Here is a 19,086-nt window from a genome sequence, read left to right as displayed (position 1 = left end):
CTGCGAAAAACCACATGAGGTTAATATTTTGCATAATTATTTTTTTTTGGTATTGTGGCCTGTAAATGTGGTAAATGACTCACCTGCAGACAGCCACATGGAGCAAAGCAATAACAATAGCAGAGGCATCGTGAAGTCTGGCTGCATACAATTGGATCAGGCTCGGGGAGTATAGATGATGGGCCCTCTCTGCTTCTTCGTTCCTGGGGTGATACAACAAATTAACAAAAAAATACAAATTGAACAAAATATACATGACACATTTTACAATCTTTCATGTAGATGACCCATCTACTAATTTTAAAAGTGCACAATATATAAATGTTCGCGCTATTTTTGCACATTGTTAAATGTGCAAGGCAGAATTTAAATAATGTAAGCTTGCTTGTATTAATATGGCAAGCAATGATATTTGCCTTTTGGCGTCCTCTGGTCTAACACCGTTTGAGACTAGGCTCTAAAGAAAGCTGTCTCTGGTGTGGACCAATCAGTTTCAAAGACAATGCATATACTGTCACAGCACGTTTTTTGTTTGCATGTTCACCACAAGTATATGTGGTTAATGCAGACATGATTCCTTGCAAAAGGTTTCAGTTTGGTGTTTTAACATCTTAACACCGCTGTTTTGTTGCCAGAAAAAAGGGAAAAACCTCTTCTCATATTTTGACACTGGCCAAGGAGGTCCAATGAAGCAATAATATTAACGTTCTGTATTTATACCGACTTAAATACTTGATTTTAGTACTTAATCCAAGACTGTTAATACTTAAGTAAAAAAAACTATATATATTACTTTTATTTGTATACTTGAAATGTTAACAAGTAGTATTCGGTGTATGTTGTACATTTAAAAATGTTTGAAAACGTGACATTGCATGTTTCCTAGATGTGACACACTACGCCCTGGACACCCTTCCAAGGGATTATCCAGGTGGAATATTTAAACAAGTAAAAGAATATCTACCTTAGGGAAGTGAATACATCAATCGTACAACTAAATCAGGAATGTATTTATGGATGCAGCATATTGTCAAACAGATGTGCTTCAGAGAGGTGCTCGGGCTAAAGTTTGATCATAAAAATATATAGGTAAAAAATATATACCTATAAGTTACAGTGTATATGTATAATAATTAATAAACGTCATCATATCATCATCCCTTCAAGTGTCAATAAGATTAAGGGAATTTTCGTAGAAGTGTAATGTGATTTGAAAAGTGTAAGGATTTCCCCCTCCTCCCCGCAAATAAAGTGTGCTGAATATTTTTCAAATTATTTCATAGAAGTCGCGTATATGACAGCCATCCACCTCTTGGGACGTGATGGATGAATGACAGAGTTCAACATATAGCGCACTCAGTAAAATGAGTACACACTAAACAAAACACTCAGTACGCTTAATTATGTTCAGCTTAATTAGTTACAGAGTGCAGCACAATCTATGCAAGATGTCCCGACTCACCGACTGCCAGCCAAACGCACTCTTACCAACTTCGCAATCCCTGCTGCGGGCGCGTTGCTGTCACGGTTGTTGTTTTCTAGGTTTATTATTGCAGGACATGATCTCACGTGGCTTATTGTCTGATTGCGTGGGCACGCTGACCCAGAGCTGAGCATAAATATGCACACTTCCTTCCCATTTGTGACCCGCTCAGGAACGAAAACAATAAAAAAGGTCAAAGACTTGAGATAAGGTGTGTATATACTGCGTGAGATGATGGCAACATTAAGATGTTCAAACACCAAATAGACACCTATCACAAGGCATCAAAGTCTGTATTAGTCGTATTTGCGCGTGGCAAAACATGAAAACAAATATGCTTTGATAATAACGTATGCATTGTCCTAGAAATGTATTGTGCTACACCCGAGATAGCCTCCTTTGTGGTCTTGTCTCAAACGTGTTAGACCAAAGAACGCCAAAAGGTATGAAATAAAATATGTTATACCTACGTGACTTTACCGAAAGAACCAAAGAGTATGGATTCCTGCAGTCACGAAAGCTTCAAATCAAGATAGCAAAAAGACAATACAAATACGAAAGCATGAATAGCTCGGCTCGAGCAGTTAATATATCTATGGGACTTTTTTTTGCCAGTACTAAAATGATAGCAAGGGTCCCATAGATATACCGCAGAAGAGTCATCGTGTTTTCAAGCCAGACGTTACTAATCTGAGTAGCGTTACATTTATGGCGAACAGTAAAAGCCAAGCAACAATGCGCCAACCCTCTGTCACTGCCTACTTGCTCTTTGCCGAAGTGGGTAAACGTAAGCAGTTGAAATAGTGGGAAGCTAGCTGTAAAGAATGCGCCTTGACAATTTGCATCGCGAGTGGGATCTGTGAAGGGTGGTAAAGGCTGCTAACGCTCCTTCGGGGTAAACAATCGGTGAGTGCGGACTGGGCAAATGAAAGATAGGGGAGGGAATTGTCTTGAATGCAATTACTGCTGATAACAGGCTGTATGTTGAAGCTGGTCAAGAGTTTTGCTTGGCCTGAAACAATTCTGCTGAAATAGCGCACTCCCAGAAGATCGTGCGGATAAAATGTTTGGGTTTTTTTTATTCAAACGGATATGTAAAGGAGACATTGTCCGCTAATTTATTACAACATTGTCGTGTAATAAAATAATTGCAAATGATATTGTGACACCCCTTTAAAATAATATAATTATAATAAATAATAATAATCTACAAGTGTTTATAAATTAACGAAAGAGCTGTACATTTGCACATATAATTCAATATTGGGATAAACCGTAACTAGGAAAGAGCAGGCAGTTCAACACAAAACGAATATTTCCCCCGGTGTCTATCATGACATTATGTGCGAACGTAATTTGCTGCACAACGGTATCAATGGAGCACAATGTACATACAATTCAGGTGAAATGAAATACCCATCACTTTTTTGGCCGGGCAAAAACCCTTCTGTGACGAAATATTTAACAGCTATGAAGAGCGCCACCTATTGAATGCTTGGGTCATTTGCATGACATTTTGGGCGCCAAGATGACGAATCTCAGATTGGGTGGGAGGGGGGGGGTTGAGGGGTGGGCGGGGTCCGGGGGATTGGGGGGCTCCGGAAAATATTCTCTGAGAAATGAATCTCTGCATAATATTGTAAATGTGGGTTTGCCGTATAGTAAGACGTTTAAGATTCTACGGGGAGCGGTAGCGCGTTGCACTATGAACCCAGCGAGATCGATTCCCGCTCGTGGCCAACACCAGTGACGATTATCTAAGCTGGTCCTGGGCCACTGGGGAGACAAAGGCGGCCGGGCGTGGTTCTGGCCATCAACCCCCCTCGTGTGCCGTGCTGGCCTTCATAGGTGCTCGCTATCAGCCTGTTCAGGTTATACGATACTTTACCATAATTACTGAGATTTACCGTCATTCAATTCTGTCTGCACATTATCTATGGGGCCGTCCATAAATGACGTCACGCGATTTTGGACGATTTTTGACCCCCCCCCCTTCGTCACACGGTGTCACAAAAAGTCAGACCCCCCTCAAATATGACGTCACAAAGCTCTGCCCCCCCCCCCCCCCCAAAATAAAATGTGCTTCAAATCGCTTTAAACTATTGTCATTGCAGTGGTATTTAATGTGCCGCTGCACTCTGATGTTGTAGGAGAAAACATTTATTTAAAAGTCTATTTAATTAAGTAGAACGCGTCGTCGAAATGTATTTAAAGTTGCGCGTTTTGATGTGACGTCACATTTCTCACCCCCCCCCCCCTCGTCACACATCGTCACAAATGTCTGACCCCCCCCCTCCCTAAGTGCGTGACGTAATTTATGGACGGCCCCTTAAACGGTACTTTACCGTAATTACTGAGATTTTGCGTCATTAAATTCTGTCTGCACATTATCTATCTCACGTTTTGCTTATAAACAGTACTGGTTTTATGCAGTGTTGAAATATTCACACGAACCGCGGTTTGTGCTCTCGCAATGAATACAGATGTTTAAAATAACGTTTAAACCTCATTATTAATTGATAATGCCGGCAAACAAAATGTGTACTTTTCGACATAAGATCACGTCGTTTCGTTTAATAGAATAGCCCGTGCAGTATGCAGGTATACACTCATAGCGCTTCCTACAAGTTTAGTCGCGGTATTGAACTCAAAATCACAACTTTGCATACAACAAGAGAGCTGTATCGGAGGCGGCAGAAGGGAGCAGTCAGTGGCTCTGGATGAAGAGGAAAGACCCCAGCTGGGCCCCAAAGTGAGAGGGCCAGGAGGTATGCAGTCAACAATGCTTGACTCAGGGAGGAGGACGCCCCTGCCATGCATAGTCCCATGGGATGTTGGCTATCAACAACAAGGCAACTCCTATGACTAATTGGGAATGGGACGCAAGCGTAGGATTGATCACCCTGTCGCTGGCCGCCTTTGGGGAGGGTGTATAGTATGAAAGGCCGAAACACCCTAGGAACCAAAGGGTCACTACTGACGATGCGCTCCCCAAATTTCACCAGGCTCACTGTTCATGAACTCTTGGAAGTGCTTGCACAAAAGATAGTAACATCTCATCCTGTGTTCTTTGGAATCTCATAGCGCTTCCTACAAGTTTAGTCGCGGTATTGAACTCAAAATCACAACTTTGCATACAACAAAAAAGCCAGCTGATGCGTTTTCAGGTTATACCCTCGTGTTGTCCGGGGGCACGATGTCCGACGTTTCGGTCCACGTGCTGAAGCATCTCCCAGCACGTGGAACAAAGAGCGTCGGGCACCGTAAAAAAACAAACAACGCATGACGGTAACAACCGGGACACAACATCTGGGGAGAGATCACTTACCGCAGCACAACCACGGAAAACCTATGCGCAGTAGTTATCTGGATTATCTGATAACTAGATTATCTGGATAAACTACTGCGCATAGGTTTTCCGCTCCGAAGCTCTCGTTTGGTCGAAACCCCACAACAGTGACGCAGCACAATTCCAGAGGCGACACCGTTCGACTTTACCTGAACGAGATCGAGAAGAGAACGGAGCGAGAGGGGTAGACCAAACAAATGAGCGGGTGATGCTGAGCAGGCAGCGCCAAACGTGCGCTCAAGAAACTTTCGTCCCAACAACGAACGCTTGCGGTGCGACCGTGGCGATGATGATGGACAGGCGACTGAACGGTGGTGGGAGGAGGAGGAAGGAGGGAGGGAGGCGCTCGTTTCGGACACAGGTGTGTTATTTTTTGCTCCTCCTTTTGAAACTTCCGATTGGCGTGAACACACGTTCGTTTTGCATGTGCAACGACCGGTCAGCGAGATTTGCATCTCCGGCATGTATATTGGGCATGGGAAATCCGCTTGGATTTAATATATCATTATTTATGTAGGTACCCCTGATTTGTTGACCCACCTCGCCCTATATATATCGGTATTCAGCAATACCCGTTCAGTCGTTAAACGGTTTGCTGTGAAGTTATACAGACTGGGTGGCGAAGTTGCTTAGACCATCTAGAAGACTTTGATCGTCTTTCATCGGTCGGCATTCGTTTTGCGATCATTTGAGGTTAAATTTTTTTTTGCTTTGCGTTGAGTATTTATGAGCATTTAAAGTCATACCATAGCGTGATTTGAAAAACATATCTGTGAGTATAAATGATAATGTGTGTGTGTCTAAATGAAGTGTAGTATCTGTTGTTGCTGTAGTCGTTTAAGTGGTTGAATTGTAGTTGTGTAAAATGTTGAAGGAAGTCTATTTTGACTTAAAGCTTTCGTGACTGCAGGCATTCATATTCTTTGGGTCTTTCGGTAAAGTCACGTAGATAGGGTCAAAGAAAATAACAAAAAATAACGCAACGTCGTAGTTTTTTTTTATTATTCGATCGCAACACAAAAGTGTGACTTTACCGAAAGACAAATTTGAGCTAGAACAATGAGCAAGAATAATACAACTAGCGAGACAAATCTTCGTTTCGAAGCCTTACTTTAATTATTAATATTTACGTATCGATATTTCATACGATTTTAAGCAGAGTATAGATTTTTGGAATGTTTGTATTCCGATTTAATAATGCTCAATATTTTCCATTCATCATAATAGTTCTTATATTATTATATCGCTGACCTTGTATATGACTTAAACGGATTGTCCATGGCAATTTGGCTTTTGCCTATAGACTTTACAGTTTACTTCTCTGGGAGCAACGGACAAAACAGGAGCGTTCAACATTTGGAGTCTCACAAAGACGGTCGACATATCCACCAATGCCACGTTGAATCGTACACGTCTTGTACGTTAATAGTTGTGCATTGCATACGTCGATCCAGCTATGGTCCTGTGGTTGTTGCATTGCCGCTTGAAGGGATGAATATACAACTGCTTGGAGCCGAGTCGAGTTTTAGATCCAGAGTAATGAATACAATGAGGCTAAATTCATGTCTGGGCAAATGTTTGATTCGCAGGTCTCCCGCCACGACTCATCCCGTGCCCCAACTCCAGCGCAAAGATGACTTACTCTGACGGATACCCTCCGTTCTACGGCCCGCGGCGCACACCCGCCAATGTGGACATACATCAGTATATCGTGGTGGCGGTGTTCTGCGCGCTGGCTGTCGGGTTTCTCTCCATCCTCGCAGGCATCAGAGGGCGGGCGGTAAGTGCATCTCCTAACGCATACATCTCACTCGCATGGGGGGGAGGGGAGTAGGGGAAGGAGTGGGAGCAAACTGACTGCAGAGAGGTGTGAGGACACATGCACGAAGAGTTGTGTGGCCAGGCTGCATGGGACTCCTAGAGAAAGGCGACTAACGTTGCAACGCTAATTCATCATCAGCCATGATTGATCCGATGCTAGACGAATGCTTTCACAAGCCGCCGCCACCCCCTCACGATCCGGCGATGTCATTCTGATTTTATCGCTCCATTCTTACGGTGCGCGTTCTCTCAGACGTATTGTATTCAATTTCAATTACCACCTCTCTAAGTCTAATTAGCATACACTGGGTTCACGCAGGTTAAGCAGACAAGCTGTGTAATTGGGTTGATTAAATTACTTCCTGCTGGTTTGCCCTCGTTGCATGTTTAATGATATGCAGTCCATTGTCCCGTCAGCCAGTCCGTTGCAGTGGTGATGTAACTTTGATTTAACAAAGGCATAAAGAGGGACACACTTGATTTGAAGCTTTCGTGACTGCAGGAATCCAAACTCTTTGATTCTTTCGGTAAAGTCACGTAGGTAGAAAAATTAAATAAAAAATAATATATCACGACGTTTCGATCGCAACACAAGTGGTCGTCCTCAGGCGGAACAATAATAATAATAATTCAGCAGTTCCACCGCTTGTGTTGCGATCGAAACGTCGTGATATATTATTTTTTGTATTTTATTTTTCTACCTACGAGACTTTACCGAAAGAACCAAAGAGTAGGGACACACTGTGATGGTCAAAAACAATTACGGTAGCAGCCAAGCGATGGAACACGTCCGCATCATGTCGTGTGCAGATGCCAGGTGGCCTGGTTATTGCAGGATTGTTCAGGATGGTGACTGTTTGATCATGGCCGACTGAAGTTGATGATGATGATGATTAATGTAACTTGGAAATTTCCATTTAAAGCTTTCGTGACTGCAGGGATTCATCTTCATCTTCTTGGTTCTTTCGGTAAAGTCACGTAGAAGGGAAGTAATAAAATAATAAAAATAAAACACAATAAAATAATTCTCACGACGTTTCGGCCACAACGCAAGCAGCCGTCCTCAGGTGAAAACCAGGTCCTTCGAGGCGACAGAGTCTGAATGAACATTCAGACTCTGCCGAAACGTCGTGAGAATTATTTTATTGTGTTTTATTTTTATTATTTTATTACTTCCCTTCTACGTGACTTTAGCGAAAGAACCAAGAAGATAACTTGGAAATGTCCAGAAGGTGGTGAAAATAACTTAACATTGCGAATTAATGTAGCATCACGGGTAAATGAACTTGTACGAACTATCCCAATGGGTTTAATATTGTCGTCATGGATCATGACTCTTTCAATGCTGAATTAATTTGCATCACTGTGCATAGTATAAGCTATGTATTAACGTCAAATATAGTCATTAAAGCACGACTGCCCTTACAGGGAGACACTAATTCCATGACTCAGATGGGTCACAGGCAGGGTCAAAAACCTGCCAGTTATTTCCACTTTGGGAGTTGTGAAATTTAAATAGCTTCATAAAAAAGAATGTACAAAATGCATAGATACTCTACTTAGGTATGGGATGGCTCTCTCACTCAGAACAATTAGACATGTGCACTTTCATCACTGCCTGCCAAATAAAAAAAAACATTGAGAGAAAAAAACATTCATATCGGGTGTGACATGTTCTTATGCTGTATAAATAGCACAATTCCTTTGTGTTGCTTGCTGGTAGCTTTGTCCATGTTATAATATACTGCGCTGTTTGTACACAAATGTGCGCCATGAAATATCAAGCGGCATATACTGGCAATCTAATGGTTAAATATATATTTAATATGTATTGAACGCGTGCTGAAATGTATTTATTCATTAACGTTGGCAGTATTGTACAGTACTCTGGAATAACCAATTGGTTCATTGTGTGGGTGATGTATTTATGTTTTTTTCAGAGAGTTTTCTGGTTCACAAGAGTCTTCCTTAGCCTCCTTATCGGATGCATCACACTCGGTGAGCAGGACGCCACAGACACTCTCAATCTTCCTAGCAGGCACGCGTTTTTGTCTCGCGCGATTGTGATCGTGAACTACGAAATCGTTGCACAGGCTCAGCGACCTTTGTCAATGCCACTGCTGCTGGATGAGGGCCTCCTCCACACCATGCCGTGCGGGTCGTGGGTGCGGTTATTTGACCATACCTCACCAGATTTGAAGCTTTCGTGACTGCAAGGATTCATACTCTTAGTTTTTTCGGTAAAGTCACGTAGGTAAAAAAATGAAATTTAAATTAATACAAAAAATATATATTTATATTATTTATATTATTATTTTATTTTTATTAATTTTAATTTCATTTTTTTACCTACGTAACTTTACCGAAAAAACTAAGAGTATCATACCTCACCACGCGGGCCAATGCTGGTTGGTGAAGGCAGGAGCGAGCATATATTGGGGATGGGGCAGGTGGGGGCGGCATAGAAGTATGGTACAACAATGGATTATACTGTACTGCCTTCTGCTGCCCACGAGCTAGAAAGTAAATGCGAGTTTAGTTCAAAAAACGAAATATATCCCTGCGGCAAACAACGGTGCAAGTGAAAAGCTTCAAATGTTTTGTTTGGTCCAAGCACGCAGCGTTAACTGCTACACTCACACAAGTGCAGCAGTTCGTAAGGGTCCGTCCATAAATGACGTCACACACCTAGGGGGGGAGGGGGTCAGACATTTGTGACGATTTTTGACGAGGGGGGGAGGGGGGTTTGAGAAATGTGACGTCACATCAAAATGCGCAACTTTAAATAAATATAAACAATAGAATTGTTATAACAACACTCATTTTGAATAATTTTCATTATTAACTATTTTATTATTAAAATATACTAAGGTCGCCTTTTATTTATTCTATGAAGGAGCATTTTGCTTCTCCATGGGAGAATGGAGAAGCATACATTTAGAAAAAAAATTTATGTTTGATATTAAACATTTTTATTTTAATGATTCTACCAGGGCTTTTCATTCTGTGGAATGAATATGTGATTGTTATAATTGTACTCTCCATTTTTCTTCGTTCTACTACAAAGTTAAAAGTATTTTTTAATAGTTATAATTACTTTTAATGTTTTATAATTATAAGAAATTTTCAATATAATATCCTGAACATCTGCAGTTTAGGTTAGACGTTGAATATTTTCAAGTGAATTTCATGCTAAATTTCAGCTTTCCAACGCCTCCTTTTTAATACGTGCTTTCTCATAAAACATCAAAGTGCAGCGCCACATGATTTGAAGCATGTTTTATTTTCAAATTGGAAATATGGATGTGGGGGGGGGGGAGAGCAGAGCTTTGTGACGTCATATTTGAGGGGGGTCTGACTTTTTGTGACGCCGTGTGACGAGGGGGGGGGGAGAGGGGGGTCAAAAATCGGCCAAAATCGCGTGACGTCATTTACGGACGGCCCCTAATACTCCATTCGAACTATTGTTAGCACGTGTAATATCCGTGTTTTTATCCACACTTAATCATAGCCAGGTTTCTAACTTTTCAAACAGCCCCCCCCCCCCCCCCGTGCACTCTGCGTCCGAACCAACACGCGTTGAAGTCACTTACGCTCCCACTCTGCTCTCCCCCGCCTCCACCCGCTCAGTGGTGAACTTCCAGACGCACTGGGAGGTCGGCCACGTGGAAACACAGACGGAAGTACCGCGTGGCGGATGGCAGCACCATCAAGGCGCGCATCGGCCTCGGCGTTTCCCTGCACGGCTTCAACATCACCCTGCAAGGTACCCAAGAGCCCACACACAGTCGGCCCTGAGTCAGCCGTGTACATTATTACGGCTAAGTACCTAAAACGTCATACAAGCACCTAAACCGTCATACTCATAGGCACAATACATATGAATCATCTACAGCCCTCAGGCACCTTGTGCTCTTAATAAACTACATCATTGGCCTCTTGTGTCAATTTAGCAGCAATCTTCTCGGCACTGGTTGAGATACCACTTGCCTCCATTGTAAGCTTGGGTCGGGATTCAAACTCAGGCCACCGGATTGAAAGTGCAATGTGCTAACGCACCTGCCTCCGCTCCCCCCAATGTCTACACACATATAATTATCAACAATTTTCATGATTTTTTTTTTATCTTTTCTCAGAAAACAATATTTTACCCTGTAAAATCCCTTGAGATGGAGCATCTCGTTTGCAAGGCTTGTCGCTACTTGTGGGCATCATTCCTGGTAGTATTATTATTTTTGTAAAAAAAAAAAGTCTAAATTGTACGTGTCTCCTCATCCTCATGCAACGCGTTGCGTTTGGCCATTTCCCTTGCGACGCGAACAGGCCTGCCAGAACTCCAGCTCAACGAGACGATTGCCTACAACGAGCAATTCGAGTGGGCTTCGGGAAGCATCAACAGCGACTACCAGGACGCGTTGGAGAGGGGGCTACCCAAACCCATCCTGCAGCTCGCCGAGACGTTTCTCAGCGCGAGCACCTGCGCAAACGTCTACCTGTACGCGCAAGCCGGACTCTACGCGTCCGCCTTCCTCTGGTATAAACGCACAGCTCCTGCATGACCTTACACATTTTATATATACACAGAGCCGGCCCAGCCACTTGCAATTGCAAAGGGCCCCGTGGCCAGCAGAGGGCCCCCTAGAGTCACTGCGAGCTAGTGGGTGAAAAAAATCATACATCAAAGGGGCCTCAACCAAATTTAGCTTAGGGCCCCCAAAGGTCTCGGGCCGGTTCTGTATATACACACACAATGCTCAAAGTGATGTCCTGCTCAAATAAGCATTAAGGTGGTGCCTCACATCCTTACTCTTTGGTTCTTTCGGTAAAGTCACGCAGGTGCAAAATAAAATAAATCACGACGTTTCGGGACGCAACACAACGCTCAGGCACCTTGCGCTCTTAATAAACTACATCATTGGTCTCTTGTGTCAATTTAACAGCATTCTTGTAGACACTGGTTGAGATGCACGACGTTTCGGGCGCAACACAAACGTTGTGTGATTTATTTAATTTTGTACCTGCTTGACTTTACCGAAAGAACCAAACAGTATGGGTTCCTGCAGTCACGAAAGCTTCAAATGCAAGATTGCCTCACATCCTGTTTACAGCAAGTGGTGTAAATTCCACATTGCTATGGTGGGCGCTGACCTACACATTTATAAAGTACAACGTTTATATATTTAGAAACTCATTTCTTTAGAACTACTTTTTGTGTTTAGTTTGTTGTCCTTTCCTCGCAACCTCCGATTGGCCACGTACGGTGCGAAAGAAGTTCAACGCGCACGCGAATATGCTCGAGAGAGGCTGTCGGCAGCTCCCTCTCATGGAGGCCCTTCTGCCAGCAGGGGCACGAGCAAGCAGTTGCAGGGCTTGCGCCTTTACCACTCATAACTGTTGTGGATTGCTCTTCGGAGTCTTCCAGATACGACCCCCTTGAACAGCGTAAGGGATTTCAAGAACTGTATTCTAGGGTGAAGGTTGATGAGACCTGTCATTCTTCACCATTGACAACTTTGTCAAATAATAAATAGCCTTCAAGTCAATGCAGTAAGGGTGCGTCATAATGTTATTCTGGAATCTGTCAATCACACAGTCGCTCACAAAGCTGTATTTTTGCCGACACATCATAAGTATAGTTAAAAGGATATACAGTATACTAAATAACTGCAGAACACACGCAATTCATGGTACTGTATTGTAGGCAAAAAAGCAGTATGCGGCTTATTGAGAAAAAAAAGTTGTACGCAAATATATGTTACTGAAACTATCCATTTCTATCAACCAAAGTGTACTGCAATGAGACTTACACATGTGTACAGATGTGCTTTGTTTGAATTAAAACGCGGCATATTTCATTCAACATAGAAGTACCCTGAGGCAGTGACACCCATTATATTGATTAAATATTGGGTGGTGAAATTATTTTTAGGACATTTCCTCTTCGATCAGAATTTGACCTGAAGAAGCACCTTCTAATGTACGCTCACTTCTCACCTCTACTGAGTTCCTCTTTTCTATAAATGTGCCTCGACGTCATTGACGTGAAAACATGGATCGTACATCAGATGACAAAATATTGAGAACATAATTTGTGTGATTCAGAACCACACATCGTCGATTTTATTTTTAGTTAAAATGGACATTTCATACAACACTAGGACCATGTTTTTGTATGGACATTTCATACAACACTAGGACCATGTTTTTGTATCTACGATCGTGTTTTTGTTTTGTTTGTTGTTGTAACGTTCTTACCAGCCCCTACTGGACATCTGTGAAAAAAGTTTATAGCTCATCGGATTTATGCAGTATAAATACAATTTCTGATGCTTATTCTTAGGTTTTTTCAGTAAAGTCACGTGACTTTACCGAAAAAACCTAAGAATATGAATCCTTGCAGTCACGAAAGCTTCAAATCTAGAATTAATTTATGATGTTGTTTTACAGTTATAATAATTCTACAAAAGGCAAAACGCCACACACATGTTCTGAAAACATGTTTAAATATGTTATCCCAGTCGGGGACATGGTGAGGGTTTCAGTGCTCACAGCAGGGTTTAGTGACAACTCAACAACCTGTTGCCACCGTGTAACTTATAGTAGTAGGTTTTTACCCTTTTAAACTGGTACAAAACTGACACCTTTATTCAAGGCATCATGTTTGCAATGACCACAACACAAGTAGTCAAAAAAAGCAAACAAAAAGAAGCAACTTTGTGTGATAATGATAATAATATATCATTATCAGAGTTGCTTCTTTTTGTTTGCTTTTTTGACTACTTGTGTTGTGGTTATTGCAAACATGATACCTTGAATAAAGGTGTCAGTTTTGTACCAGTTTAAAAGGGTAAAAACCTCCTACTATATTTTGCCACTCGTAAAAGAGATCTCACACCGTGTAACTGTTTAGGAAAACAGCGGCGAACACAACAAATACAATATTTTTCAACGGAAGTTTTTCGACAGAAGTTTAAAAATAATGTATTTCAACTTCTTTGTCTTAGAGTGTCAAAGATAGAACTTGACAACGAGTGGTTCGCAATAAAAAATGTTACGAGTTCAAATCGTGGTTTGGGTGTAGATTCAGACCATCAAACAAGTGGCCTGTCCTATTGAGGACTCTTGCCTCCACGATCGGACCCTGGAATTTCCACCGCTGGTTCAGGAATGTAAACGGGAGATAACCACCGCCTCATTTGCATGTTTGAGCAGGGAAATCACTTAGACTTTTGTATGTTGATGTTCGAACGAACATTGATTCGAGCGCCATCGTTTTACCCAGAGCCTGAATATTTTACGACTCATTGGTAGACTTAAAGTGGACACGTGAACTCGTAGCCTCGGCTGCATCGGGGGAAAAAAATCACACTGTGTGAGCCTCCCGACGCCTTCAAACTAAACCAGAAGTATAACATCTGGCACTGTGACGTCGAAGCACGCCACTCTCCCCCCCCCCAAATCGCGGGGCCCGGGTCAGTCGCCCCGATTCGCAGTACCCTAGGGACGGCGTTTGCCGGGTGCGGGAACAAACCCTTCCGGCTCTCCGACCTGAACGGATGATGAACGAAGCGTGCGTTTACCCTTGTTTCCCCATCAACGCCGCAGGGTCGCGTTCGCCTGCTGGCTCCTCTCCAACCTGTTCTTCTTGATGGTGCTGACCTACGGCGGGGCCGCGTTGCTCCTGACCGGCTTCTTCCAGCTGGTGGCGCTCGCCGCCTTCGCGTGCACCCGCCTGCAGCCGCTCTGCAGTGCTCACCTCGGGCTCGAAGGCGCGACGCTGGTCACCGCTCTGGGCTCCAGCTTCTGGCTCACGCTGGGCAACGGTAAAGCGCAACGGCAAAGCCGAAATAAACCCACCCCGCCACTCGAACGCACCCCCGTGCCAAGAATAATTTTTTTAACGGTGCAGTCTTGCACCGGAGGCTGTGTTGCGCGCGTAACGGGTTAGCGACACTGGACTCGGCGGTCTATCCAAAGGTCAAAATCAAAAGTTGGGTGGGTGGGTGTGGGGGGAACGCGTGTTGAAGTCTCAACTCGTCCACGATGTCTGTGCAGAGCATCCCTCCAGTGGTGGCATTCGCGTCAGCAGTGGCGTGAGAAAATACATTCCATGTCTGAACCGTTGCCTCTACGGTCTTGCATTAAGCAAAACGCAGTACGCAATACAAAGCCACTTTGATTTATGTAGCGTAGCAATGCAAGAGACACTGTGCTCAAACAGTGGGAGCGTATTGATGTTATAGACAAAGCCAGGAGGCTTTATGCTTTGCGTATAGAAATGTATGACATGTCTGCTTCTTAAATAATACGTATGCTGTGCGTGGTAAAGTGCCTGTTAGTGTTACACAGGAATTCCTTTGTTTCAGGACATTACTGAAAATGTGTAGTCAGTATAGAGCAGTGCAGCAAAAACCATTGTTGTACTGTACTCAGCTATGTCATCGACGTTCCCTCCTTCACAGCCTGCACAGACCAGTTTGGTGCAATGTGGTCGATAGGGGAGGCCTTCATCCAGCAGTGGATTGGAAAATGGGTTGTACGTGTACGCACATTCGCTGGTATAACTAGCTACTAGTCCTGTGATACTTGAAGTAAACGTCCATTCCTCGTTGCTTATATTCTAGACCAGGGGTCGGCGACGAAAATTTAAAAAAAAACCTTCAAATATTGCAATGAAAATACGCAGGTTGGCGAGCCCCGTTCTAGACAATGGGGGGAGCAAAGGTCCCCCACTCTGGTCAGTTCATTCATTCCAGCCGTAATGTAATTGATGAGCCAGATGTCGGTGATCAAAATTCAACTAACCACCGTAACCAATTAAGACGGTAATTCTTTTTTTTTTTACACAGACCTGAAACGGAGCGGTAATACTTACGGAAATAAAAGCAATTAACATACTCTTTGGTTCTTTCGGTGAAGTGGTGACTTTACCGAAAGAACCAAAGAGTATGGATCCCTGCAGTCACAAAACTTCATATCTAGAATTAAAATACTCGATGACCAAGTCACCCGGAATGCGTCCGATCTCATCAGATTTCGGATAACGAAAGAACAGGTTTCTTATCTTTTTAAGCAAAAATAAACTCGCATCTGTTTTTCAGTCAGAGGTTCAGTGTACGTCAGTGTTGTGACTAAAGCAAATGCGTGACCAAACATGAAATGTAATCTGGCAGACGGAGTTGAATTTTCCGTGTGGATTGTTTGAAATGAACATCTCTGGTTTCTTCCTCTCTCTTCTCCCCTCGTGATGGATCGCGATGGCAGCTGTGCTCTGCCTGCTGCTGGGGAGCCTGGTCATTGGCGCTCACTTTTTGGCTCCACACACGCTGGAGGTGTTTTTCTCCATTGAAGAAGAAACTGCAAATCCATGTAATGTTTGCATGCGCTCCACAACACACACAACACACACGCAACACACACACACAACACACACAACACACACAACACACACAACACACACAACACACACAACACATGCAACACACACACAACACACACACAACACAGCAACACACACACACACAACACATGCACACACACAACACACACAACACACACAGCACACACACACAACACACACAACACACACACAATGGCAGCCCATGCATTGGCATTGCCTTTGGTTGTCCTTCCCTACGTATGGTGCGAAAGAAGTTCACCATAGTCCATATAATTGAACTGTAGCACAGCGCTTGAATCGTAATGGGAAGGTTTCATGAGTTTAATTCTGATCCAGAGATAGATTCGAACCATCGAAGTTATGGAGGTAAAATAACGTGTACCACATTTAGGAAACGAACGTTCATTGTCCTATTGAGGGACTTGTCCTGCCATAGGACTGTGGAATTTCCACCACCGATATTCACCAACATAAATGAGCAAATGCGGCACGCTTGCTTGAGCAGGCAGACACTTTTTTATTTGCGTGTCATCAACAAACATTATGAACTTGCCAACAGTAAAACGAACTCGCTGTTTAAAATGTTCTGACGGAGCTAATGCATCATGGATATGTCATCTTACAGCGGCGCACATTGTAGCTTTACAATGATTGCATATTTCACTATGATGCCCACAACATATGCATGCAAATAATAGTGTTTTATTGTTTTGTGTTTCTACAGATGAATCTGAAAAAGTTCCTTTTGGAAACGATGGCTATCGAAATGAAGCGTTCACAGAGGGACCATCCGTTGAGAGGAATGTGGCTGTCATGGTAAGACATTGCAGGATATACGTATACAGTGTATGCAAATCACCTTAGTTAAGACTATATTATCAGAAGTAACATACACACACATATATATTAATGTGTTCTAACTCGTATTTTTTATGATTTCAGATTCCGGAGGATTTGGAAGCCAGCAAGTAAATAACATACATTCTCAATGTGATGTTCAAGTCACTGCTACTACCAACAACTACCCTACCATGAATGGCCACTCATAATAAATTCAGTGTTCGTTCACCAAGTGAGAAATATTATTGCCTGCAAAAAACGCATAAGCGATTATGTGCATTGAGATATTTTCAACCACCGCACGACAGGACACGATACTTCTCTATCTGCCTCTTCCCTGACCCAGTTCTATTTGAGTTTTCCCCTCAGATTAACTCCTCTTCCAAGTTGTTATAATAGCCATGCTTAATTCAAAAAGCGTTTTAACCCTGAGTGTTATTTGTTCCTGGTCGCTTGAAGTTTGAGGCCTGTGTTGACAAAAAGATGATCTAATTGTATTCACCAAGTGATGAAGATATTAGTCTTTAAAAAATATACAGATCATAGCATTCAAGGAGATTATGATCTTTAGATATGTATTCACCAAGTGAGAAATGTTTAATATCTTCTAAGCCTTCTTTTGAAGTTTGACTTTGCAGAGATGTTTTTTTTTATAACTGTATTATATGTACACGATATTTAAACTTTGCTTTTTGATATAGTGTTGATTGTATAAGTATAGTGATGTTCGGCGTTTCGCGGAATTATTTGAATTCTAACATATCCAGAAGTCAAACTGTTGAATATCTACACTCATGAAATAATTAGTAAATTATGATTAATGGCTTTATTTATGGAAATCTGTGAAGTACATTTCGTATTCGTTTTATATTGTATAGCTATTTGACTGCATAAGACTCGATAGCATAACGATGTGGCTGGGAATTTCCCTAACGCTTCGGATACATTGAGCAACAGTGATGACCTTGTGATTTCCACTTCATTATGATGTGGTCATTGCGAAAGGTGGAACTCTGAAATATGTTTTGAATAGGTGTGGTGCTGTTAAGTTTACACGAATACACAATGCAGTTTGTGGAAGTACTGCAGACATATCGAATTTCATTCAAAGTGGTCTGGATACCCCTGTATCATCTGAAGTAAAAAAAATTCTGTGCTATGAGCCTGACGTGCATTGTACGTATAGCATGAGAAATATGATATTAATGTATACATATGTGTGTTTATGCCTGCAATTGTACCATTTCAGTTTTTTTTTTTAATAAAATACACTTTCATGTAATTTTTACTGAACAAAGTCATTTTCTAAAATCATATTTACTCTTTCCATGGTTCTTATTGTTTATCATTGGTCCATTGCCTGTGGAACACTTAGTAATGTGCCTAGCAGTCTCCAGCTGAATTTGGCATGCTGATGATCCGCTAAGAGGGTGAAATACAAACAGTCCCTCACATGCCTCATCTGAGGGGCATTTTAGGCAAGGATCGACCGGTATTCTCCAGGCAACTACATTTCTGGAACATTTTTTTTACTCGGTAGAAGCTGGATGTACGAACACCTTATACAGTACATACAAGCACCGTTCTAATATAAGCAACGCTCACTTTACAATGTTGGGAAGGAAGGATTGTAATGCAAGCACACTACTTCGGACAACACTACACCTGTACGTGCTCCATAGGAGTTCTTATATTCACATTGTTCCAGAGGCTACTAAAGCAGCATGAATGTAATTCGCTTTTTTCACACCATATTGAACGATGGCCAGGGGCCTGGTTGGTGACACTTAGCGTGTGCCGGTGCATGTAACTTGTACAACTGCGAGGAGGTTGCCATCGTCCACCCAGGAGCATCTATGCAGTGTAAACGATTCACAGACAGTTTCTAGGAGGCACCTTCTTTATTAACAACTTCCACGGTCTCGACCGCACACTCTCCACAGTAGCCCAGTCCACTTGTACACAACACTAGCCGTCTAACACTGACGGCGCTGACTGAGATGGCCAACTGCTATCTTAAATTTCGATTTAAAGATTTCGTGACTGCAGGGATTCATCTTCTTGGTTCTTTCGGTAAAGTCACGTAGAAGGGAAATAATAAAATAATAAAAATAAAATACAATAAAATAATTCTCACGACGTTTAGGCCATAACGCAAGCAGCCGTCCTCAGGTGAAGAACAGGTCTGTCGGA

The 19,086-nt window shown here is 42.5% G+C and overlaps 2 pseudogenes; one reads left to right on the top strand and one right to left on the bottom strand.

Moving 5' to 3' along the window:
• LOC133346589 (dual oxidase 1-like) overlaps window positions 1–5,118 on the bottom strand; it is a 41,775-nt pseudogene extending 36,657 nt beyond the window's left edge.
• Window positions 5,119–5,420: 302 nt separating this feature from the next.
• LOC133346588 (dual oxidase maturation factor 2-like) lies at window positions 5,421–18,120 on the top strand (annotated as a pseudogene).
• The last annotated feature ends 966 nt before the right edge of the window (window positions 18,121–19,086 follow it).

The sequence above is a fragment of the Lethenteron reissneri genome, chromosome 24, assembly GCF_015708825.2.
Source record: "Lethenteron reissneri isolate LAM-NWPU_2019-01 chromosome 24, ASM1570882v1, whole genome shotgun sequence".
NCBI classification, from domain to species: Eukaryota; Metazoa; Chordata; class Hyperoartia; order Petromyzontiformes; family Petromyzontidae; genus Lethenteron; species Lethenteron reissneri.
Note: the sequence above shows the minus strand (reverse complement) of the source record. Positions and strands in the feature narration are given on the sequence as shown.